The 25,941-nt window shown below is 46.3% G+C and overlaps 1 protein-coding gene and 1 non-coding gene across 16 annotated transcripts in view; one reads left to right on the plus strand and one right to left on the minus strand.

Moving 5' to 3' along the window:
* The window catches only part of MSI2 (musashi RNA binding protein 2), a 529,178-nt gene that overhangs the window by 97,821 nt on the left and 405,416 nt on the right, over positions 1–25,941 (plus strand). The gene's annotated exons all lie outside the window — the stretch shown is intronic.
* Positions 20,727–20,795, minus strand: TRNAA-GGC (transfer RNA alanine (anticodon GGC)). The gene has a single exon. It is a non-coding gene; the product is annotated as a tRNA-Ala (tRNA).

Raw genomic sequence — 25,941 nt, forward strand, 5'->3', positions numbered from 1 at the left:
AAATTAGAGAAAATGTATTCATGTTCTTTGCAGGGATGGGCATTAGAGGGAGATCGTGACCTCGAGGTTAAACGCTTTACCTCCAGATCATAAACTAATTGGGGAATATTAAAGTTGGAAGCAGCACTTAGCTTCTGTTCTAATTTATTTCTCATTTACCTCCCTACATCGGGTTTTTTTTTGGTCTTCTGAATGCAAATGTAGCAGCAGCCTGGTTTATAGCTAACACTTAAAAATAACAGTGCAGTAATTAATGGCGAATTGCTGCAGAGATCCTGCAGAAGTACCCACTATCTCCACGTTAATTTCGAATAAGCTCATCGTGGTCAACGTGATTATGTTAAATACCATCGAGAGCAATAACTGCTAGTGAGATTATGCCGTTGCTGCAAGGTACGGGGAGGTACTTAGGAGGGGGGGAAGCAACAGTAAGAATTGTGATAGGCAGCGCAATACACTGAACGTAGCTTTGACCTTAGCAACGTCATTTGGGTTTTATGCTCAATTGAGATTTGGAAGAGACGGACAGAAGTTCTCAACGGGCAAAAAATGTGGGATTCTAAACCACTTTTTAAATTCCTAGAAGGAGTGAACAGATTTCCCCCGTCTCTCCCTCTCTTCCCTCCCCTCCTCATCCATCTCGCTGCTCTAAGTTTATAAGGAACAGCAGGGCAAGGTAGGATTTTTACTCGGTTGGTCTCCCGAACCCATTGATCTGACGCAACTGTTTAAACCTCGCCTGCAACCAGTAGGAGGTTCCATCAGGAAAGCAGGAGGAGAGCAAAGTACATCCAGGTGGCGTGCAGCTCTGGAAGAAAGGGGTCCTCTTAAATATTTATTCCCCGCATCTCTAAAACTAATTGGTTGACGCAGCAAGCGGGCCGCTTTATTCCACGGAGGGGAGCTGCAGAGGGAGAGGGCCGCCCCACTGAACCTGGCGTGTTGCGGAGGAAGCGAGGCCTGCCTTGGCAAAGGCTGAAAGAGCGAAGGGGAGCCATTTAATTGGCACACAGCTGCCGCCACAGTGGAAGCCTGAGAGAGAACGACTCAGTTCAGACAACACGTTTCTCAACAGTGGTTTTAGAACTCCATGGTGGTGTTTTGACACCACCGTTGAGGAAGGTGTTGTCTGGTAGGAAAACTCCATGCCACGGTAGAGTTAATTTTGGGGAAAACACTCCAGGCAGAATATCCCCGCTGTGCAGAGGAGAGTTCCTGCACAACTGTTGTGTTCTGTGTTGTGTGGAGGGCTCTGGGGAGTTTTCCGTTGTGTTGAGTTGACTTTTTCCCACTGGCTACAGAGTTCCCTGGCAAGAGCGGCAAAAGGAGTGAGTGCCACTCTAGGGGAGCCTCCGGGATCCAGAGAGGAGAGGGCGAGCGGAGGAACTGTCAATCAAACGTCGCAATGGATTTTACTCAACTCCACGGTAGCCTAGGGTGACCCTAAGAAAAGGAGGACAGGGCTCCTGTATCTTTAACAGTTGTATTGAAAAGGGAATTTCAGCAGGTGTCATTTGTATATATGGGGAACCTGGTGAAATTTCTTCTTTATCACAATAGTTAAAGCTGCAGGTGCCCTGCCCTCTTTTAAAACTGGTCACTCTGGTTATTATTATTATTGTTTATTTATATAGCACCATCAATGTACATGTACAATGTACAATGTACAATGTACATGGTATGGCTCCTGCACCTTTAACTGTTGTGATGAAGAGGGAATTTCACCAGGTTCCCTATATATACGAATGATACCTGCTGAAATTCCCTTTTCTATGCAACTTTTAAAGATACAGGAGCCCTGTCCTCCTTTTCATAGGGTCACCCTATGGTAGCCCCCAGTCACATAATGGTGGAGTTAGAACATGTTGTGTGGGGAACGCCCCCTAAAAACTCAACCATTGAGTGGAGTTTTCACACTGTGTTGATTAACGTGTTGTCTGAACTGAGCCTCTCTCTCATACACACACACACTCACCACTTGGCTCATGGCTCTTCTGATGGAGTCTGGCTCCTTGATATCTCTCTCCACCCGCACCATCTTCTGTAAAAACAGCAACACCACCATAATTGATGTTATGTCTGATTCTGTGTTTTGTCTCCACTAATATTTGAAAATAGTTATTTATATTTGTGTTATGGTAACATGCCAGAATCCTAGGCGTTGGGCATAATCAGTCACAAAACATGGTCTGAGGCCAACCTGGTGCCCTTGAGATGTGTTGGACTGGGACAGCCTTTGGCCATGCTGGCCGGGAATTATGGGAGTTGCAGTCCAACACATCTCAAAGCCACAAAGTTAGGGAAGGCAGGCCTGAAGATCCGTAATGTAGCCACCTCACTAAAGCTACAGGGCGAGCCTGTAGCTCAAGTGGTAGAACATCTGCTTGGCATGCATAAGGTCCCAGGTTCGATGCCCGGCCTCTCCAAGTAGGGCTGGGAAAATATCCTGTCTGAAACCCCGGAGAGCTGCTGCCAGTCAGTGTTGACAATATTGGCCTAGATGGACCAATGGTCTGACTCAGTAGAAGGCAGCTTCCTATGTTTCTAAGCAGGACTGGATCTGGTCCGTGCCTGGATGGGAGAGCGCTTGGGAACCCCACATTCACCACCTCGATGTGATACAGAAATGTAATTAATAAATAATCATTGATCAGAATTAGCCATCTAACTTGATTAAAACCCCAGTTTACGCCAGATTTTTTAAAAATTCTTTTTTTATTGCGAAATTTAGGCCACCGAACAAAAATGATTTATAAAAAGAGAAACAAGAAAAAACCTTTACTCCAGATTTAACCCATTCAGTCAAACATAGGATGAACTCAAGAGACAATGCATGCTAAAAACAATTTACCTCACTTATTCTGGGATGGAAATTAATTTGGGGTACTCTGTCCTATTTAAGGATTGTCTCCTACAGTTGTCATTATCGCTTAAAACACGCAAACAGGTATTGAATTCAAGTGATCAAAACTGTTGTAAATCAATTTACTTGTCCTAAAAGTTGTCCCAGTTACAGATGGGCAATGAAACCTGTGCAGTCAGAGAGGGCAAGGCAGAAGCCCAAGTCTCTGCAAGACTAGCAGCATTTAATTACAGCATTGTGATCGCTCAGGTAATGAAAACAAAAGGTCACTACGGTCATTTTACAAAAGAAGAGTCTCATGTCTCCGTAAAGACTCACAGATTTATTGTGGCATGAACTTTCATGGACTGGAGCCCACACCATCAAATACCTGAGGTATTATTTTTCACTTGTCAGACACACACACACACGCACGCACGTAGAACACAAGTAGTGCTTGCAACAAAATGTTGCAGCGTGAAATGCTCCTATTCAGATACTCCGTTCTTTTGGCAAAAGATTATATTGATCGGCTAGTTGTTTTGGAATTCGCAAACAGTAGAATGGCCGTTCCGAAGCAGAGTTAAACACAGGTGCAGAACCTCAGGCTCAGAATGATGGGAGTTGCAGTCCAATACATCTGGAAGGAACCAGGTTGGGGCAGCTCTTGACTTGACAGTCAAAGGCTGTACCGGATGAATGTGTGAAGTCTCTTCTGACTCAAGTTCCTTTCCCCCCTTTGACTTCCCATATCTGAGTAGATCTTAAAAGGCTGAGTCATTTTTACTAGTGCCTGTTCTGTGTCCCAGATAAAGGACTCCAGACAAGCATTAAATTACTTAGCTGAAGTTATTTCTCAAAGACTTAAGTAGCACACCTTCGTCTGACTTAGGCCATAGCTAGACTTACCTTTTGTTCCGGGGCAGAGGAGGGGAGATCTTGCGTTGGGAGTAACGCGAGATCTCTGCCCCATTTACACGTAAGGTGCGACGACCTCAGGAAGAGAGGTGTCGCGCTTGGCATTTTAATTTTTTTTAAAAGAGGACGTAGCGCACTAATGCTCGTGCGCTAAAGGTAAGTCTTTTTTTAAATTTAATTTGGTTTCCCTGCTCGCCCCACCCTGACCCCAATGGTCGCAGCTCTCCCAAGGGTCGCTGTGCCCCATGCAAAGGGACCGTGGAAAAAACAGGTCCAAAGTGTAGGGTGAGATCCCGGGGCAAGGGAGGGAACATCCCTCCCTGATCCGGGGATCCCCCTGTGCCTCATGTGGACATGAGTCTTCTGTGCATCTTCTCATGTCCCCCCACCCCATCTTCACCCTTACTTACCCTAATGAGCCCCAAATAGTATAATCTTTCCTCCTAAAGGAGTTGCTTGATTCTGTGCATTTATTTATTTATTGCATTTCTATACCATCCAATAGCCGAAGCTTCCTGAGTGGTTCACGAAAATCAAAACCATAACGTACAATTTAAAACATAACAATTAAACAACAATGTAAAAACACTCACCACAATATCAAAATACAATAGAAAAGTATAACCAGAATAAAAGCGAACATCAATACAAAGAATTAAAATACAGATTTAAAATACAGATTTGAAACAGGAAAGTTAAAAGACTAAGATGATAAAATGTTTAAATACCGGGAAAAATACGCCCAGTATATGTTAAAATACTGGGAAAATACTATGTTATACTCTTTTCTTCTGGTGTCGAAAAGAGTATAATGTAGGTGTCGGGTGAACGTCTCTAGGGAGCTCATTCCAAACCTGGGGTGCCACAGCAGAGAAGGCCCTGCTCCTGGTAGCCACCTGCCTCACTTCCTTTGGCAGGGGCTCACAGAGAAGGACCCCTGAAAATGATCTTACAGTCTGGGCAGGTACGTATGGCATTCCTTCAGATAACCTTGCCATTTAGGGCTTTAAATGTTAATACCAGCACTTTGAATCAGGACCAGACCTGGACTGGCAGCCAGTGAAACTGGGAAAGGACTGGCGTAGTGTGGTCTCGTTGTCCAGTCCCTGCTAACAGTATTGTTGCCCTGTTTTGTGCCGCTGAAGTTTCCAGACTTAAGGTCTAGAGTATAGGAAACTGCCTAGTGAAGTACATTTTTAGACAAACTCGCTAGAAACAAACGAAATCCATTCAACCTCTCAGGATTGTGGGGGATATGTTATATGTTGTTTAATAAAAAAATTTAAAAAAAAAAAAAAAAAAAAAAGGATTGTGGGGGAGAAAAAGAATAGTCTCTTCATACTTGTAAATAGAAAATAGGTGTCGCATGTTGTCCTGACTTCCTGGTGCCCTTCTTCTCACTTCCTCCTACGAAGCTCTTCCTCACAATCTGCCCCGATCAGAATCGGGCATGACAATAAAACCAGACTGCCGTGGGAGGGAAGCGAAAAGAGCTTGTCAGATTAAATTTGGAGTCTGCAGAGATGGCTGCAGATGGCAGCAGCTGTGTTGAGTTGTACAAAAGGGTCATTATTAATGCTGCCACCTTCCTCCAAGCTCCATCTGAGGACGCCCATTAACAAAAGGCTTACTTCACATTTAGATGCCGCGGCTGAAAAACGCAGGATGCACAGCTCACGAGTGGCGTTCCGGGGGGGGGGGGGGGGCAGCTCGGCCAGAGCAGTGGCGTTTGAGCGCATTGCTGGCGATCCCTGCCGCCTGACGAAATCGGTTCTATCGCGGAGGGAGCAGGACGCGCCTTGCTTAGCCCTGGCGAGCCGGGTTTATTTTCATTCACGCTTCTAGACGAGTGTGATTCAATTGCTCGTTGCGGCTTAGCGTCTTGGGATGAGGGTATTTGCTTAGTTAGAACTGGTACGCAGTATGCAAAGTGGCAGAGTTAGAGCTCTGATCGGTGACTGGTTTTCTCAGAGGGCTGTTTGGGAATGTTGAGTGAGGAGTGGGAGGCCTGTGCCTCAATCCCCACCTTCAAAAGTGCCTTAACGTCAGCACATAGAATCATAGAATAGCAGAGTTGGAAGGGGCCTGCAAGGCCATCGAGTCCAACCCCCTGCTCAGTGCAGGAATCCACCCTAAAGCATCCCTGACAGATTTTTATTTCATGTTGGTAAACTGCAGAGGGGGGGAAATGGTGTATCCCTTTAAAATAAAGACATGTATGAATCTCTGAGGTCACAATCAGGCTTACACAACAATGCTCTGAATTCCAGCTGAATTGCCAGTTGCTCCTTTTCATTTCAAAATGCTCTCGGGTCAGTTGGGGAGCAGAATGGACTACAGAGATCATTGCTATTCAAGGACCTGGGCAACACCAGGTAGGTTAATAGAATAGTAGCGTTGAAAGGGGGCTATAAGGCCATCAAGTCCAACCCCCTGCTCAATGCAGGAATCCACCCTAAAGCATCCCTGACAGATGGTTGTCCAGCTGCCTCTTGAAGGCCTCTAGTGTGGGAGAGCCCACAACCTCCCTAGCTAACTGGTTCCATTGTCGTTCTGCTCTAACAGTCAGAAGAGCCCTGCTGGATCAGACCAAGGGTCCATCTAGTCCAGCACTCTGTTCACACAGGGGCCAACCAGGGGCCCACGGGAAACCCGCAAGCAGGACATGAGTGCAACGGTACCCTCCCACCCATGCTCCCCAGCAGCTGGTGTACATTGGCATACCACCTCTGATACAGGAAGTAGCATAAAACCATCAGGACGAAAGATGCACAGTATTTAGAATCACAATAAAAGTGGTGGCGAGACTGTTTCACTGTACACCAACACTCCCTTCCTACGTGTCAAGAGATTTACTGTGCCATTGCAAAGTTTGGAAAGGGTGAGTTTAGTGTAAGCTGGACAAACATACAACTACTTTGCCATGAGCCAAAATAAATCTGCACACTCTGCCCACATTCCTGGCATGTTCTTCATAGTTCTTGTGTCTTGAGTCTCCAACATTCCTTGCCTTGCTGGCAAGGTCTTTGGCTACAGGTGCTAGCCAACCAGGCTATAGCCAACCTGCCTTGCTAGCTATAGCAAGGACTATAGCTCAGTTACAGAGTGCATGGTTTGAGTGTGGAAGGTACCAGGTTCGATTCCTGTCATCTTCAGGTAGGGCTAGGAAAGTATCCTGCCTAAATAGCGTGTTCAGAGGAGGGCAACCAGGATGATCAGGGGTCTGGAAACAAAGCCCTATGAAGACAGACTGAAAGACCTTGGCATGTTTAGCCTGGAGAAGAGAAGATTGAGGGGAGACATGATAGCACTCTTCAAATACTTGAAAGGTTGTCCCACAGAGGAGGGCCAGGATCTTTTCTCAATCCTCCCAGAGTGCAGGACGCGGAATAACGGGCTCAAGTTAAAGGAAGCCAGATTCCAGCTGGACATCAGGAAAAACTTCCTGACTGTTAGAGCTGTATGACAATGGAATCAGTTACCTAGGGAGGTTGTGGGCTCCCCCACACTAGAGGCCTTCAAGAGGCAGCTGGACAGCCATCTGTCAGGGATGCTTTAGGGTGGATTCCTGCATTGAGCAGGGGGTTGGACTCGATGGCCTTGTAGGCCCCTTCCAACTCTGCTGTTCTATGATTCGATGAAATACCTGTGAAACTATTGCTCCAATCAGTGTAGACCACAGGTGTCTGTCCAGATGATGATGATGGCGGTTTATTACATTTCTATACCACCCCATAGCCAAAGCTTTCTGAGTGGTTTGCAAAGATTAGTTAATATTGTTGGATCAGCCCCAGCCATGGAGCCAATGTGATGGGAACTGCAGTCCAAACAACATCTGGAAGGACACACATTGCCCAACCCAGGTGCAAACAATACAGAGCCAGACTGGCCAGTGGCCTGACTTAGTATAGAGGAAGATAGCATATTCCAGTGGAGGTTGGTGGCTCTGATGTTAATGGGGCAGTGAATCCGCTCCGGGCTTACTCAGAACTCTAAAGGAGCAATCCAAGGTGTTAAACTCTGCCCTTGAAATAGGCTTATCACTTTAGAGAACTCCTTTAGAGTTCCGACTGAAATCCAGGCTAGATTCACTGCCCCACTGACATAGAAGCCACCAACCTCCACTGGTATTTTCCGTCATAAAATACCCCCACCACATATAAGCGCTATTCGCCTTCTCCTATTACCCTGCGAGCACGTATTTTTTAAAAAAGCCTTTAAAGTGTTGAGTCATGTGGACACGAAATATATCCTCTCACGATTCCACCACCGCCACACCACCCCTCCCTAAGCTCTGTTTAATTTTTAAATACTCCCCTTTATCGCTGCAGCATAAAGAGGAAATTTTTAGATTATGGAGAGAAGCGAATGTGACATTCTGTTCCATATTAAAAGTTAATTCAGGGCAGGTTTGGAAGTCAAGACATGTGCCTGTCTCTGTAGCTTCTCCTTCTTGTAATATAATTGACCCTTCTGCGAGATTGGCAGTTCTACCGTTGGGGGCCAAGGACTTTGGGGCACTGGTTGGGAGGATGGGACATGCTGCTCATCGTAGACCTGAATTTCGTTTGCTTGGGAGCCCAAGAGACAGAGACCTTGCGCTGATTGGGGCTCATCTTCGTTTGATTGGGTCGTGTCTTCGTTTGCGCTCAGCATTGTACAGGCAACACCCCTATTGCCATCCCTTGCATTGCTTGACCGTTGGGCCTCTCTCTGTAAAAGCAAAACGAAAAGGAAACCCCAACCACAATTCTTATTTTCTCCCCTGTGTGTAGACTCATAAGAGGAGTCTCCCTGGATTAGACTAAAGTTACATCTAACCCAAGGTCCCGTTTCCTGCAAAAACAACAAAGGAGTCTTGGGGCACCTGAAAGACAAACATATTTCTTATGGCATGAAGTGTTTGTGGCCTAGAGTCCACTTCATGAGTTTTGCGGTATGTTAACCTGAGTTCACAGGTTACACATGGGTGTAGAGAAAGACAGAGGGCAGTTCTACACCGGGCGATTTCCTGGGGATCGTCCCAGGATCATCCTTGGGCGTCCACATGATGCACAGGGGATCCCGGGAGTAGGGAGGGACGATCCCTGCATTTTCCCGAGATATCGCCATACCCTTTTTTCTCGTTTTTTTTTCCAGTGGTCCCGGGATGATCCCGAGAACTGCGGGTGGTGTGGCCGGCTGTCCCGGCTTCTTCCCTCTTCCCTGCGAGTAGCAGGGGTCAAATGAGGGAAGGAGCCAGGATGGGAAGAGTCGAGGACCATTAGGGATGGGGTGGGGAGCCAGGTCGGGCCTTTTTTTTTTACTCCTGTATTCTTAAAAAATAAATAAAAGGCGGGCGCGACGTTCACCTTCCTCCCTGGACATCAGGAGAGGATCTCGCTATCAGGATCTCTCACGAGATCCTCCCCCCTCCCTCCCAGCTCGCTGGGAAGTGTAGCCATGCCCAGAGGAATGTTAGCAGCAAGGTCAGAGAAATGAAATACAGACTGATAATTGTGTTAAAGCTTAGATGAATGTAAAACAGTGACAGTAACCATACAATACATAATGCACTGATGATGATAACACAAGTATCCTGGCCTTGGTAAGCTAATTAACTTGTGTAGTGAGTTCAAAAAAACATTATCTTGATTCAGGCTACAAGTGATGGCACTGAACTTCTTGATAAGTTGATTCAGCAGTTTCACACTGGAGTTCAGGCATGGCCACCTTAGGTCCCCAACGAAGTGTCCTGGGAGGTTGATTTCATGACCCAGGAGTCCAGCAGTGACATGGACTCTGATGCCGAAGTTCCAGTGTTGCCAACAGAGGACACTCCAAGACCGAGCGCCACTGCAGAGCCTCCAGAGACCCCCGGAGTGGACCAGCACCCTCGTCTACATCCCTGGGATCCAATGCACCAAAGTTGACAATGTGCCAGACACAATCTCTTGGAGAGATGGAGGAGCGCTAGGCTACCGGCCAGAGTCCTGTCTCTTTCAGACTTCCAGTCTGAGGGAAAGGGTGGAGTCTGGGACCATAGCATAAAAGGCTTCAGTTTGGCCTCAGACTTCGTGGGAACAAGTTGCTCACTAGGAGAACCGCCCACAGAGCTTCGGCTATTGGGTGGTATAAAAATGAAATAAATAAATAAATAAATAAATAAATAAATAAATAGGAGCTCTCCTGGGTGCTGTAATGTTCTACCTTGACTCCTTGCTGTGCTGCTACTAGCTGCCTGGTTTTGAGCCCTGTGGACTTCAGCCTGGCCCAGAACAGGACAGTTGAAATGTTTTCCTTCTAGTTTCTGAATATTGCCATTTCTGATGTCAGATGAGTGCCCATTTATTATTTTGCGCAGAGACTGCTGCCCCGCTTGTGAAGAGCACAGAAGGGCATTACTGGCAGATGATAGCATATATCACCGCAACGGAAGACGAGCAGGTGAACAATATCGTGGCTGGTCTTACTAGGACCTGTACTAGTGTTGCCTGGTTAAGTAGGAGGACTTTGGGGTCTTTTTCATGGTCTGGTCCCAATGTTTGCATTTCTGTTGCTGGTGAGCAGCAGTTTTTATGCAAAAAGAGTCGTCTGCATATACTTGCAGTATCTAGATGTATACATCCACTTTGTGTTTCTGACCAAGTGGGCTCAGGTCTACCTGAGGGTCATAATCCCACGAAGCTGGTTGGTGGGAGATTCAGGACAGATCAAAGGAAGGACTTCTTCACACAGCGCAGAGTTCTACTATGGAATTCACTACCACAAGAGGTAGTGATGGCCACCAATTTGGTTGGCTTTAAAAGGGGGTTGGAAAAATTCCTGGAGGAGAAGGCTATCAATGGCTACTCGTCTTGATGGCTATGTGCTACCTCAGTATCTGAGTCAGTAAGCCTGTGTGCGCCCGTTGCTGGGGAACATGGGTGGAAGGGTGCTGTTGCACTTCTGCCCTGCTTTGCTGGTTCCTGGTCGACAGCTGTGTGTACCGAGTGCTGGACTAGATGGACAGTGACTCTGAGACGCTTACCTGGTTCACTTCTGCTGGTACTCTGAAGAGCCACGGGATTGTGGGAAGAGTCGGGAAGGCAGGCAGGCTTGGGATGGGTCGGTGGGGTTCTTCGAGGTCCCAGGGGAATCATCCTTAGGGCTCTTCAGGCAGCCCCATGGAGTCTTTGAGAGTTGGGTTTGTGGGAGAATCCCAGTCTTTCTCCTCCAAAGAGGTCTCCCCTGGATTCAAGTCAACTGGGAACCTGCCACCCTCTCCCACTGCTTTTAGGACAAGAAAAAGGTGTTTGGTGATCTGCTTGCGGACTTTCTGCGTGGATACCCCTGCCTCTTGCTCACACGTTGAGGGGTTTGTGTGAGTTGGCGATGAGCTGGTATGCTTCCGTCGGCCATGGATGTGGTCCAAATGCCTTCTTTGTTTCATGTGTCACCATTGTTATGCCCACATAATGCTTTCTTGGAGAGTGTTGCAGAAATGTGCGGGGGCTCTTTTGTTCCATGCAAAAACTCGCCGCCAGTCCTTTTCATGCTGTATGCCATGGGAAGGAACTATCTCATACCTGAAAGGCTAGAATACAGATTTTATTTTTAGGAACTTGCCTAAATGCTTATTGATTTTGGGGCGGTTTAACTACCTGACTTCAGTAAACAGCCTATAAAGCTAAAAGCAACCTATGGCGGTACCATTCTGGAAACGTAGGCAACCTCTCCTGCCTTTTGAACCATGAACTTCGCGTGTCAAATGCTACATAAATATTTGCTAGTTACTACCGTCCACGGCAAAAGGTGTATCTTTTATTTAAAGCATAGCTTCAGCAATATAATACAGCAGCATCCGCTATATCTGCTTCAGGGCATGCCTTGCTTTCTTCGGTGAACCTTGCAGATAAATACAACACAGTTTATCAGCCCCCGCGCTTGCTTTGCCTGTGTGTCCTAGAGGAATCGTCATCCTGTGAGTGGCTAAGGGTGAAGGCAGATGTAGAATTCAGGGGTTAGCCAATGAGGATTCTTCAATGAACTAAGTTTGCAAATTGCATTACGGAAAGGAGCACCTGCAAATTACACATTAAAGCACTGCGTCATTCTCCTTGCCAAGATGGCATATTAACCCTACATCTTTCTTTATTCCTTTTACATCTATCTTTTTTAAAAAGTGGCACGTGTGTACATTTCTGTATCATCATCATCATCATCAGCTGCATAGCTGATGCTCTCTTTTTCTTACAACAACCAACCAAACACCCATTCGCAAACATTTAAATACTTGAGATTTGAGAAGGGTGGAGGAAGAGAAGTGTAACGTTGATGTCACGGGCACTGGCCAGTAGGTACCCAGCTTTTCTCCTACTTCAAGTTGAACCATATTGAAAACATGAAGATCCGCTTTTCTTCCACCAGAGATTCCTCAGGAGAGAAAATTTCTGTCTTTATCCTTGCTACAAGGCTTCCATAGACAAATTCAGACCCTCCAAGCCTGGGTGTTCAATTTCGAAGGAGCCCTCACGGCCACGGTTCAGTGGTGGGTGGGGGTCAAAGTCAAAAGTCTGGGGCAGAAACAACCCATGTGGGAAGGCTTGGGAGGTGCTTGATAAATCTCCTTTTTTGGCTGCTTGTTTGAGACTGCAAAACCCAGAATGGAGTCACAAGCCTCTGGGATTGAACCCAGACCTTCTGCTCTACCCTTAAGCCTGAGCTCTGGACTTGTTCCATCATAGTATTTTTTTTATGAAAGGAGGTGGGGGTGGGAGCAAAGGCAAGCTAGTTTTCTTGCTGCGGGGGGGGGGGGCGGGGAGAAATGAAACATAATTTTTGCCATAACTGTGGAATCGTGGCTAGATAGAACACAGCAGGTGGCGAGGAAACTCAATCTGGGCAAAGCAGCGGTGCCTTCAGCACAATCAAAGTTAAGTGCAGAAATTTAATTAAATGGAAGCAAAGCTGGCTGAAACTTTCTAAAAGCAGCAGTGCATTGTCAGATTCGACAATTATTTCAAGGAGCACAATCTGCAGATGGTGTCTAATTGATAAATTAAGGTTCTCGGGCTCTAATCTGCCAGTGTGTGTGAAGACTGTGTGTTGTTTTCTTCGAAATCTTTACATTTTAAGCTGGCGTCCGCCTTGCGAAAACGTTTGCAATAAGTTGGATTAAAACTTGAGCCCCAGTACGCAGTTGTGGATGGTCGGGAGGTCTCTTTCTGCTTCCCTTGGCCAGACGCCCATTATGCCAAAGACATTGGAAGCAGCCTTATATGGAGTCAGACCATTGGTCCATCTAATCCAGTATTGTCGACACTGACTGGCAGTGGCTTTCCAGGGTTTTAGGCAGGATTCTTTTCTACCAGGGATCGGACCTGAGGCCTTCTGCAACTGGGTGGATGTGAAATATGGGGACTTCTGGGTTGTGGCATCTGTATTATGGGATGCCCTCCCTAGGCTTCGTTGGTCATTTTTTGCTGTATGGTGAAACCTGGCTTTTTAATCAGGCCACTGAGGAACTGAGGAACGGGTCTTGCGTCTCCTCATTCTACACTGCTTTGCTTGTTTGGGTTATAGCGGTATGCTGGGTTGAATGGGCTGTTATTGGGCCTGTTCAGGCAGCATGCTAAGCCACGGTTAGGCCGCTAACCCTTTCGCAGCAAATGGCTAGTGAGCATGCTTAAACTGTGGTTATGTAGCCACCATGGTTAGGAATGGGTCACCCGACACGCTGAGCCATCACGTTTAGCTCAAAACTGTTAACCACCGTGGCTTAGCGTGTCTTCTGAACAGGGCCACTGTTTTATATGGCGTATCGGGTTGTTTCTGTTTTTGAAAGCTGCGTTGCTTTTCTTTATAAAAGAAGCCAGGTTCTAAATATGCAGTTACTACTATTGCAGTTGGTAGTATTGGTATAAGTATTAATGATTTTAAATAATAATAATAGAATGATACAATGCTCCTCCTATTCTGTGGGAGAATATTCCATGTGCTCCATGGCTCTGCAGTTTTAATGTCTTCTGTGTGGTCAAAGGCCAGGTGCAAACCTACTAAAAAGTGGTCAAACTAGTTGGGGGGGGGGAACAAAACCCATTTATTTATTTCAGATATTTCTATGCCTCCCTTTATAAACAAAGTGCAGGATGGTGAGCAAAATGTATGAATTGCAGGTGTAGGTATTGGATTCTACATTGTGAGTGTGTGTGCGTGTGTGTGTGTGGGTGGGTGGGTTGTTTCTCTCCTATTGTGGGAGAGAAAGTCCCTAAATATATTGGCAGCTTAAAGCAGCACTTTTTAGAACCATGGAATAGTAGAGTTGGAAGGGGCCTACAAGGCCATCGAGTCCAACCCCCTGCTCAGTGCAGGAATCCACCCTAAAGCATCCCTGGCAGATGGTTGTCCAGCTGCCTCTTGAATGCCTCTAGTGTGGGAGAGCCCACAATCTCCCTAGGTAACTGGTTCCATTGTCGTACTGCTCTAACAGTCAGGAAGTTTTTCCTGATGTCCAGCCGGAATCTGGCTTCCTTTAACTTGAGCCTGTTATTCCGTGTCCTGCACTCTGGGAGGATGGAGAAGAGATCCTGGCCCTCCTTTGAGTGACAACCTTTTAAGTATTTGAAGAGGGCTATCATGTCTCCCCTCAATCTTCTCTTCTCCAGGCTAAACATGTCCAGTTCTTTCAGTCTCTCTTCATAGGGCTTTGTTTCCAGACCCCTGATCATCCTTACGTCTCCTTCCTCCTCCTGCACCATAGTGCTCTGCCCCCGTACACAACAACTACCCCAAAATGTCCTTTTGCGGCACGCAAGGATGGTCTTTTTATTAACAGACACACCTGCTTCAGTAAAAATAAGTAACACTTATACTTATATTTGTACATGTCTCCCATGCGGCCAGCCAGAGAGGTGTGTGCGTAGAGATCCTGACATTATGCAGGGAAAGAAATTAGGCTCTTAAAATGCAGGAGTGAGGGCAGCCAGGGAGTAGAAGCGGAGGAAAGCACAGAGGCATTGAAAATAGCCCGTAATAAGTGCAATGGCAGAACCGCCAGGAACAGGAAAAGACTGAGCCAAGTGGGAGGTGGAAAGAAAATAGTGGGAGAGCAAAGAGTGCCAAATGCCGACGAGAGAGATAATGATGTCCTAAATGATGGTGCTGGGGAAGCCTTGCATTTCGTGCATGCAATACCTCCCCCCACACACCTTGTTACCAGTTGTCACAACGTCGCTTACCTCCTCTTGCGGCACGATGTGTGACGGAATTTATGAATGACCCCTAAGTTAGCGGGATTTAAAAAACGAAACAAAACACTGGTATATGTTGTTAGGTGACCCAAGAGGGCAGGCCGATGGGATAGCGTGGCTGCGATAGTACCACGTCGGACGCACGACAGCAAATGGACAGCATCTAAAGCAGGGCTGCAGATGGCGGAGAGGGGGGGATACTTGGCTCAGCAATACTACCAACGAGAAGGATCTTGGAATTGTTGTAGATCGCAAGCTGAATATGAGGCAACTGTGCGATATGGCTGCAAGAAAGGCAAATGCTGTTTTGTGCTGCATTAATAGAAGTATAGCTTCCGAATCACGTGAGGTACTGGTTCCTCTCTATTCGGCCCTGGTTAGGCCTCATCTAGAGTATTGCGTCCAGTTCTGGGCTCTACAATTCAAGAAGGATGCAGACAAGCTGGAGCGTGTTCAGAGGAGGGCAACCGGGATGATCAGGGGTCTGGAAGCAAAGCCCTATGAAGAGAGACTGAAAGAACTGGGTGTGTTTAGCCTGGAGAAGAGAAGATTGAGGGGAGACATGATAGCACTTTTCAAATACTTAAAAGGTTGTCCCACAGAGGAGGGCCAGGATCTCTTCTCGATCCTCCCAGAGTGCAGGACACGGAATAACGGGCTCAAGTTAAAGGAAGCCAGATTCCAGCTGGACATCAGGAAAAACTTCCTGACTGTTAGAGCAGTGCGACAATGGAATCAGTGACCTAGGGAAGTCGTGGGCTCTCCAACACTAGAAGCATTCAAGAGGCAGCTGGACAACTACCTGTCAGGGATGCTTTAAGGTGGATTCTTGCATTGAGCAGAAGGTTGGTCTCGATGGCCTTATAGGCCCCTTCCAACTCTACTATTCTATGATTCTATGTCTTTGAGCCTGAGGGCCAGATTCAGTTTCAGAGAAGCTCCCGGAGGCCACATGTCAGTGGTGGGTGGGCTGAACTCAGAAGGGACCATTCCAAAAGGCCACCTTATTTTAGCTTAGCTCTTACTGTCAGTCTTTGGAGAGGCATTTCAAACGCTTGGAATGGCGGAGAAGCTGCACCAAACCATTGGTGGTCGTGGAGAAAGGGTCCGGGGCCAGTGGAGAGCTGGATTGGTTAGTGGTGTAGTGGTTACAGTGTTGGACTGAGAGTTGGGCGATCCAGGTTCTAATCCCAGCTCGGCCATGGAAGCTCACTAGGTGAATTTGGGCCTCACCAATCTCCAGGGTTGTTGAGAGGATAATAGTGAAAGGGAGGAGGTTCATATAATGACAACAACAACAACAAAAGGCAGGATATAAATGTAATCGTAAATAAAAGAAGTGGCCACCTGTAGAACCACGGATGGTCAGATTAAGAACCCGGGCCTGAAATTTCATACATGTTCCCAAATTCCGTACATTTCAGCGCCTGTGAAGATGTTTTATACCGAGTTGGTCCATTGCGCCAGAGGCTGGATGACGCTGACTAGCATTCGCTGGAGGGCAGCTATATGGGGACTTGTGGGTTTCCCAGAGGCATCTGGTGGGAAAGAGAATGGATCATTTGTTAGGTTTCATCTAGCACAATGTTTCTTGTCATTGGCGAGCGATGTTGTGGATTGAACCACAGAACCAAACGTCAACATACATGAAGATGCAGTGCTGCCCTTACCCTGTGTCACCCACATTGGTCTATCTGGCTGACGGATATTTTCCAGGGCCGGCCCTACCGTTAGGCTTAATAGGCAGATGCTAGGAGCCAGCAGCAACGGGCTGGAGGAGAGACGTCTGCTCTATCCCCCTCTCCAAATTAGCTGCTGCCTTCAGGTGCAGTGAGGGATGCTGTCCCATCATTAGTGGCAAAGACAGGTTCATCTACCAGTCCAGTAGGCTTTTTGTACACAGAAATGGAGGAAAGCAATCTGGTTCCTCGCCTCACGCTGCAAAATATCTTGGGCCAGTCCTGTTCCTGAGATGGTTATAACTCAGGGGTGGGCAACCTCAGGCCAGGGGATGAAATGTGCTCCTCCTGTGGTCCCGATCCAGCCTTCTGCAATTCCCCAGTTGGCCCCATCTCTTTTCCCTCGACCGCAGATTGCAGCGTGCCTTTGGTGCAGTTTCCCCCCATTCCATAAGGTCGGAATGCCCCACTCCTAAGGGCTAGTTCCTGGCAGTAAGAGCTTGAAGTGGGCTAGTATTCTTTGGTGTGTTTCTTCATCCCACCCCCTTTTGCCTTTGACCCTACCTAACCCTTCTGAATGCGGCCCCTGAGACCTTCTCTGAAATTACATTCGGCCCTCGGACTGAAAGAAGTTCAACACCCCAGTTATAACTGACGTTGGGGGTCGGACCAGGAGCTTCCTGCATGCAAAGAAAGAGCCGGTCCACAGAGCTCTGCCCTCCTCAATTTAAAACTTGCAAATTGGGTATAAAACGGGCATGTGAGTTCACAGGGAGGAAAGAGACAACTGTGCTGGAGGGATGTTCTGCAATGCCACACACTTTTTAAAGTAATTGGCCATTGCTAAGGTGACGAACTGTTAGGATTTCCCCGGAGTTTTGTTCTGTCCTGGGTGTCTGGGGATTTTCTGTAATTTTCTGTAATGTCCGGGAATGATGCTATTTCCCCTTTAAGGCCGCCATTAGCGGGGTTGGGGGGGGGGATGACATGCTTTCCGGAGGCACGTCAAATAAACCCCCACTGCTCCATTCGGGGCCTTAAAAGGAAAAGCGTGTCATTCCCAGACTTTATAGAAAAGGCCCCGATTGTAGGGTGACCCTATGAAAAGGAGGACAGGGCTCCTGTATCTTTAACAGTTACATGGAAAAGGGAATTTCAGCAGGTGTCCTTTGTATGCATGCAGCACCTGGAGAAATTCCCCCTTCATCACAACAGTTAAAGCTGCAGGAGCCCTGCCCTCTTTGTATCTGATCACTCTAGCATAGCTCCTACAGCTTTAACTGTTGTGATGAAGAGGGAATTTCACTAGGTGCTGCATGCATACAAAGGACACCTGCTGAAATTCCCTTTTCAATATAACTGTTAAAGAGACAGGAGCCCTGTCCTCCTTTTCATATGGTCACCCTACCCGACTTGAGCAGTGGGGGAATGGGGGAATGATATGCTTTTCCGTCCCCCACTCCAGGACCCGTAAAGCCTGCCAAGCTAATGGTGGCTGCCATTAGTGTGTGTGTAGGGAACTGTGTGCTTTTCTGGGTGTCCTCTCTTTGAGTTTCCCAAATACGGTCACCCTAGCCATTGCTAACAAACAATATCCTATGTATCCCCCCCTTCCCCGCTCAAGTTCACTAGCATAACTGAGTATCGTCCTCATTTTTCTCCCCCTCCCTGCACCCAATTTTTCTTCCTTCCCTCCGGTCTATATATATCCAACCAGTCAATCAGGGCTGGCAGGCATCACTGCTAGAGCTGTCAGATTGTGTTAGCTCTGGCTGAGCTAAACTCCTGGCTCGTTTTCCCCAAGCCTGAAAATATATTCGAACAGTGTCATCGAAAGAAAGCTTGCAAGTAAAATACTGCCTAGTAATGATGGGCCCTTATACATCTATATGCAGAAAGAATGACGCGGCACTTTTTAAGCAGCGTCTCTCTCCCCCCCCCCCCCCCCCGGCCGCCACCACTCGCTTCCTGTGTTTCTCATAAAAAAATAATAAAATGCCCGCTAAGGACTACATCCTTAGTGTGAATAGAGAGACACGTTAAGAGTTTTTATTGATCCCGGTGCCCGCCCCCTCCTCCGCGCCCTGGAAAAGTCAAAAGAGCTTTCGTTGACGATGTTGGAGACTTTGCAACGGCAGCACTTTAAAAGTGATTTTGCTTAGGTCTGACCTTCGGTTGGGTTTTCTTACCTCCGTGCAAAAAGCGAAGAGGGAAGGGAAACACTTAAGGGAGAAATGCCTGCTCTTTTCTCGTTGTCGTTACTGTTCCTTCCCGTGCTGGGGCAGAAAAAAAACAGAGGCTGTGTGATGACATAGCTATTTCTAGAGCAACCTGTCAGGGTATCTCGAAGGTAAGAGAGGCTGGTTTTCCGGCTAGAGTAACAGCAGGAACAGATGGGGTTTGTCGACAAGATTTCTGTGTGGTGTTTTGTGCTCCAAAGCTTCCTTAGTGAGGGATATTTTTTTTAAAAAAGTAATATATATTTATTTTTGCAATGGGTGCACCGTCGGACTTCTTGTAACAGCCACTCGGAACTGCATGACAACAGCAGAAACTTCCTTTCCTTTCTTTAAATGGAGAATAACAGTTCCATCCAGCGCTGAATGGGAGCAGGCCCTGGGAAGTTCCTCTCTTACGTTCTATTTACCATGGCGCCTGACTGATAACACCTGGGGATGTGCTCAGCACCACCTTGGGATAACCTGGCTTTGCAGGCCACTGCCTGTTCCATTGCTGTTTGAATTGTGGCACTTGAGGGCAATGTCGGCGCCCTTTGGAAGAATGCAAGAGAATGAGTTTCATGTACCCAGTTCTGGTGTGAGAGGGGAGAGGTGTGTGTATATTGGTCTTGGGAAGGGTGAGGAATTACCTTGTAGGCAGCTGGGACGGGGGAAATGTATGGCCTTGGCACCTAGGCAATAGGTGTGTTGGGAGAGGGGGGCTTCTTCAAAACTTTATTCCTTTTGTCTTTGATATATTGAACAGGAAGAGTTGCTACTGCATTATGTCTCAGTGGCTCAGTTCAGACCATACGTTACTCAACGGTTGAGTTTTTAGGAGGTACTCCACACACAACATGTTCAAACTCCACCGTCGTGTGACGGTGGGCTACCATGGAGTTGCGTAAAATCCATTGCGATGTTTGATTGACAGTTTCTCCCCCTGTCCTCCCAATGGTAACCCATTAGCCATTGCTGCAAAAAAACCAAAAACTATCTCAGCGGCTCTCCTAGAGTGGCACTTGCTCCTTTCGCTGCTCTTGCCAGGGAACTCTGTAGTCTGTGGGAAAAGGCAACATAACGCAACGGAAAACTCCACAGAGCCCACCACACAACACAACAGTTGTGTAGGCACTCTCCTCTGCACAGTGCGGATATTCAGTGTGGAGTATTTTTTTTTAAAAAAAACTCCACCGTGGGATGGACAACACATTTCTCAATGGTGGTGTAAGCCAAACCACTGTGGAGTTTTTAAACCTCCGTTGAGAAACGCGTTGTCTGAATTGAGCCAGTGTCTTATTAAACTGTATGCTTTTTTTGTTTTGAAGTGGTCCATCAGGATGTACAGCTTTTGTTAAATGGGTTCTGTGCTTCGCGGATGGTCAGGCGTCTTTCATTCTGTCATTGCTCATTGATGGAAATGGATTTTTGTTAGGGAGCTGTGGGAAAATTGTTACTCTGTGCACTTGCGCAAATTCGCACTTGCGCAAATTCTCCTCCCAAAAGTAAAATAATAATAAAACATGGTCTGCTGTGAAATTCATAGATAGCCAAACTCATTTGAATCCACTGAAGATTTTCCAGCCATCCCTGGGGGTCCTCAGGGTGGTCTGAGGCCTGCAGCACTGAGAGAAGCCTTGGCATTCTACCTTTTGGGGAGCTGATATGACACAGTGAAACACTGTACTTGAATGCAGGAGACCTGGTTTCAAATTCCTGCTTAAGCCGCAGGGCACCCTAGCCAAATAGGAAGTCACCTTGTACTGAGTCAGACCATTGATCTATCTAACCCAGTATTGTCGACACTGGTTGGCAGCAACTTCCTAGGGTTTCAGGCAGGAATTTTTCCATCCCTAATCGGAGATGCCAGGAATCGAACCTGGGACCTCCTGCATGCCAAGCAGATTCTCTACCACTGAGCCACGGCCCCTTCCCAGTGTGAGTGACCTTGGAGCAGTCACACTATCTTATAATATGGGTGTTGGAGTCATCTATCTAGCGTGTACGTGTGTGTGTGTGTGTGTGTGTGTGTATGCACGTGCCTTTGACATTCACATGTAAATGTCCGAAAACTCAAATGTTGTCACTTAAATGTCACCATCAGACGTTCACTGATCTGTGTCTGAAAAGCGAAGAAATAGATATATCTAATTTCAGGATCCGTCTGGAATTGTCAGCATTCACATGGGAATGTCAACATTCATCAGATTTTGGGCATTGACTGTAACTTTAAAACAACAACACATGCATAACCATGGAGTGTCTGTTTCTCTGAAAAGTGCACCAACAAGGTGTCATTCAAAAACGCACGGAGAACTGACATAGAAGAGGAGGCTAAATTTTGCATATGTTGCTCATGGACCATGAAATTCAGTGTCTAATGTCTGAAAAGCTCTGCAAGTCCTAAGCCAAGGCTGCAAAGCCTCTTTATGATGACATAAAAAGGAAAGTGCCCTCCTAGAAATCCGGACTGCTGCCACGCTCGCTGTATCACGTACAGCTCTGTTCACCCCATCTCAGAAAGGGTATTATAGAGCTAGAACAAGTGCGGAAAAGGGGCTGGGGCAATTTTCTTATGAAGAAAACAAGTGAGGTTTAATTTAGGGGGAAACGTAGGCTGAATGGGTGACATGATAGAGGATTGTTGCTGTTGTTTTACATGATTTGGATAAGGTACAGTTTTCCCCCCTTGTTACACAGTGTCCCTGTTCAGACGACACGCAAAGCCACGACGGTTTTATGGCTTAATGTGTTGTGTGAACCATTCCTAACCGTTCCTAACTATGGTGGCTACATAATCACGGTTTCAACCCGCTCAACGAACATTTGCTGCAAAAGGGTTAGCAGCCTAACCGTGGCTTAGCGTGTCGTCTGAACAGGCCCAATATCACATGGGTGGAGAATCTTGGGTTTGGGGGTCCCCGTTCAGCCTTCTACAGTTCCCCAGATGACCACGCCCCATTCCCATGGCCATGCCCCTTTCTCCCACCCACTCATTATTCTGGGACCTAATTTCTGCTGCCATGGAAAATAGTTCTTGACCATCTTCCCTGGGGGCACCCTTTTATGTACCGGAACACTGCAAACATGTCTCCCCTCAGATTGAACATCCCAAGTTCCTTTAGCCTGTCCTCAAGTCCCTGTGTCATCTTTGTCGCCCTCTTTGAACTTGTTCTAACTTGTTCTAACTTGAAATAGGCTGGTACTGTGTGGCAAGCCCTTTTGCCTTTGGCTGTAGAATGCAGCCCTGAAATGGAATCAAGCCCTTGAGCTGAAAGAGTTTTGACACACCGACAAGACCAGGACGGGCAAAAATAAGGACTTCTTTACACAGCCCAGAGTTAATCTATGAAATTGGCGTCCACAAGATGTGGTGATGGCCCATAGGGGAGATGGCACTAAAAGTGGATTGGGCAAATTTGTGGTAGAGAGATCTATCAGTGGGGATTAGCTATGATTCAATGGAGCCTCTGTTTTCAGCAGAAGAAACCTGTGGATAACAGTTGCTGAGGAAGAGCAGCTGGTGTGTGTGTGGTTGCCGTCCTGTTTTGCTAATGGACTTCCTGGAAGCATTTTGGGTGGCCTCTGGGATGAAGGATGCTGAATTTGGTGTGATCCAACAGGCTCTCTTGGCTGCATTTGGACAACACAATAGTCAATGGTGGGTTAATAGTCAACTCCATGGTTGATTATCAAGGGGGTACTCTCCCCACAACATGATTATAATCAATTGTGGTGTTGATTAAGGCCAGTGTCGATCACGCTGTGTTTGATTGACATAGCCCCTCCCCTCCGTCCGCCCCCTCAGTCCTCCTGCTAGTATCCCATCAGCCATTGCGAGTGCTGCCGGCTGGACTAGAGTGGCAGCTACCGCTTTGGTCGCTCTTGCCAGGGGACTCTGTAGTTGCCAAAAATAACCAACTGTGTGCAACGAAATAGTCAGTGGTGCCCAACACATGACGTGATAACCAACAGTTGTTCAAATAACCAACTCTGCACAGTGTTGGTTATTTGCATTGGTTATTTCGGCTGAATAACCAACCGTGCTGTGAAATAACCCCGACAGATGACACAATCACTAACCGTAGACTATTTAACTCACCGTTGGATATAGGGTCATCCGAACCCAGTCTTTATGTCATTACATTCATCAGAGCAGGCAAGCCAATAGAACTGAGGGTGGACGCCTGTGACAGATCTTAAAACTCAGCCTCCTTTTGCATATCTGGAAGACTATACCAGAGATCTTTGGGGAAAAGTCCTTGATTATTAAAAAAAGTTCTTCTGCTCCCGGCGACAGCCACTGCTGTCCTCGGGTTTATCTTCTGGGAGACTTCTTATTAGAAACTCTCTCTGTTACTGGGAACGCGGGCTGGGGCGGGGGTGGGTGGGGAGGAGAATGAAAACAAATGCATTTTGCTTCTTTATTCTCTGAAAATCAAAGTGCCAAGATTCTTTTGAACTGCTTAGATGAAAGGCACTATGGAAATGCAAAATACCATTTAGTATGTTTATCTGCAGCCTTACGCGGCCGTTCATGGAAGGCTGGGCTTTTGCTTTCATAAGAATCTGCTACGCAGATATATGGCGAACTGAGCTGACCTGTCCAGTTCTGTTGGTAAAGTGGTCTCCAGTCTCCATTCCCTTGTTCTTTGCGCACGCCTCGCCGAACAGGTTGCCAGCTTTCCGCAGCCGCTGCATACATCAGTCCTCATTTGAATTTTTTTCAGGGTCCCCCCCCACCAATACCCCAAATCTCTCTCTTGTGCCTTTGTGGTGCAGTGGGATTCACGAAATTGGAAATAGAAGGCGTTATGGCATGGGACCTGCAGCAAAACACATATGTCCTTTAGCCAGAATAACGGCAGAGGCCTTTTGGAGTAACTTTGGTTTGTCCATTCAGACATCTGTACCAAACCCTTGTTAGCCTCATGGATGGATTTGATAAACCATCATTAAGGCTCTTTGCTCTGCATTCAGAGAGGCTGCTTGCTGAAGGACTAAGATGGTCAACAAAAGCAGTGAAGCCACTTAAGCCCTGGCCGGGATCTAAAACCATGGTCATTGTCAAAACCATGGCTTGGTGTGCTGTTGGCCTTGAGCGACGTTCTCGGGAATCTTTACAACCATCTTGCAAAGTAGGTCGGCGTTATGGCAGATAGGTAGCAAAAAGGATGCGTATGTGTGGCGGGTGAGAAAAGAGGGTTAAGACTGAGTGAATGGCAAAAGGGGAATTTGAACCCAAGATGACAATTTTCAGCTCATCCTTTCAGCTACTCTCCTTGCAATGTTTCCAAAGGCAGGCAAAACCGTTTTTGTTCCGGCAGGGCTTTGGAGAATAATCTGAACCTCTGTTTATGCTTCAGCTTTTTGTCATTTGTATTTTAAATGATTTAATATTACAGCAGGTTTAATTTTATTTTTAACTTTTGTATATTTCTTTTTATATGTTTTAATTTTAATTTTGTAAAGCCGCCTTGAGTCCCATTATTGGGAAAAAGGCAGGCTATAAATCATCATCATCGTCATCATCATCTTGTTCCTTCTCAAATTGGGGTGGAGAACACTGGGATGCAGTTTTAAACAATTGCCAGAGCACTCAGAAGACGAAATGTCACATTACGCGTGCAGCTGCTGGTTTCTCTCTTTATATATCTCCGTTTAAACAGCTGTTGCTTCCACGACTCTTTTAGCCTTAATATTTTTCAGCCTTCTACCCTGCAGCTTTAACTGTTGTGATGAAGAGGAAATTTCACCAGGTTCTCCATATGTACAAATGACACCTGCTGAAATTCCCTTTTCAATACAACTGTTAAAGATACAGGAGCCCTGTCCTCCTTTTCATATGGTCACCCTACCTAAACCCCCACTGGCACAGTGGCATATTCAGCAGTGTGGCATTAACTATGGAGCCAATGAGGGCTTGAAACTTGTTTTTTTTTAAAAAACAAAAACAAAACCTGAGATTGTCTGGGTTGTTTCTTTGGCTACTTAATGAATATGCAAGGTGGAAATCGCTCTGCTCCATATTGTCCAGAAGCCTGAGAGAAGTTTTGAGCCAGGGAGTCTTTCAACAAATATTTGATTTTGTTTTTTAATTTATTTATTTTACTTCGTTATTTACAAAATTTATATACCGCTCCCCATTGAAAATTTCGGAGCGGTGTAAAAGACAAAATAAAATAAAAACAGAATAAAACACTTTAAAATAGATTTTAAAAGAAGCAATTTTTTAAAAATTAAATATGTTACGTTTTATGTAGCCTTGAGCTTTTTACCATTCTAAATAAATAAATACATAAATAAACAAACTGGGCATGATATTAAATATCTGTTCTTTCCAGGTTGCTTTTTTCATTCTAGGGATGTTTTTTTTTTTAAAGGCCTTTTCAATATTTTAGTTTTACCTTCTTTTCCCACCCTCCCCTGCTCCTTTCCCCATATAGATGAGCCCTGAAAAGCGTCTTTATTCAGTTTGACTGTTGCTATTATGTGGCTAGGCGTTCAATAAAAGTTGTGATTTATGATATGTGTGTGGCCTTTGTTGTTCTTTCTTCTGTCATCTATCAGAGAGAGAGAGAAGGCAGGCTTGATAATTCTTGGCAAATAGCTTTTTCAGTTTAGAATGTCAGCTGTCACGCTGTCGGGAGAAGTTATTTCTCTGGATTTTATTTTTTTATTAATAAGGCAGTGATCCTGTCTCTTTACTGTAGTTTGTTGATAAGGAGTACTTGCGTTTCTGCGAAAAGTGCCTCCCACAGTAACACCCCTTGGAGAATGTGCTTCTAAAGTTTGACTTCTTTGTGCGTTCACTGTATTTGACTTCGATAGGATGGAGACCTCGTTTGCACCAACAGCATGGGAGGTAGTACGGCTGTTGCTGGACGGTTCAGAACAGTCAGAGACAGTGTGGTGTAAGGTTAGAGCAGTGGAGGCTCTGATTTTGGTGGGGATATGAATCCATTACGGGTTTTGATCGGAAACAGCCAGAACTCTAAAAGAGCGATCCAAGACACAGAACTTATTTTGGGGATATGGTTCAGCACCTTGGAGACCTGCTTTAGAGTTCCGGC

Source organism: Elgaria multicarinata, chromosome 22, assembly GCF_023053635.1.
Source record: "Elgaria multicarinata webbii isolate HBS135686 ecotype San Diego chromosome 22, rElgMul1.1.pri, whole genome shotgun sequence".
NCBI classification, from domain to species: Eukaryota; Metazoa; Chordata; class Lepidosauria; order Squamata; family Anguidae; genus Elgaria; species Elgaria multicarinata.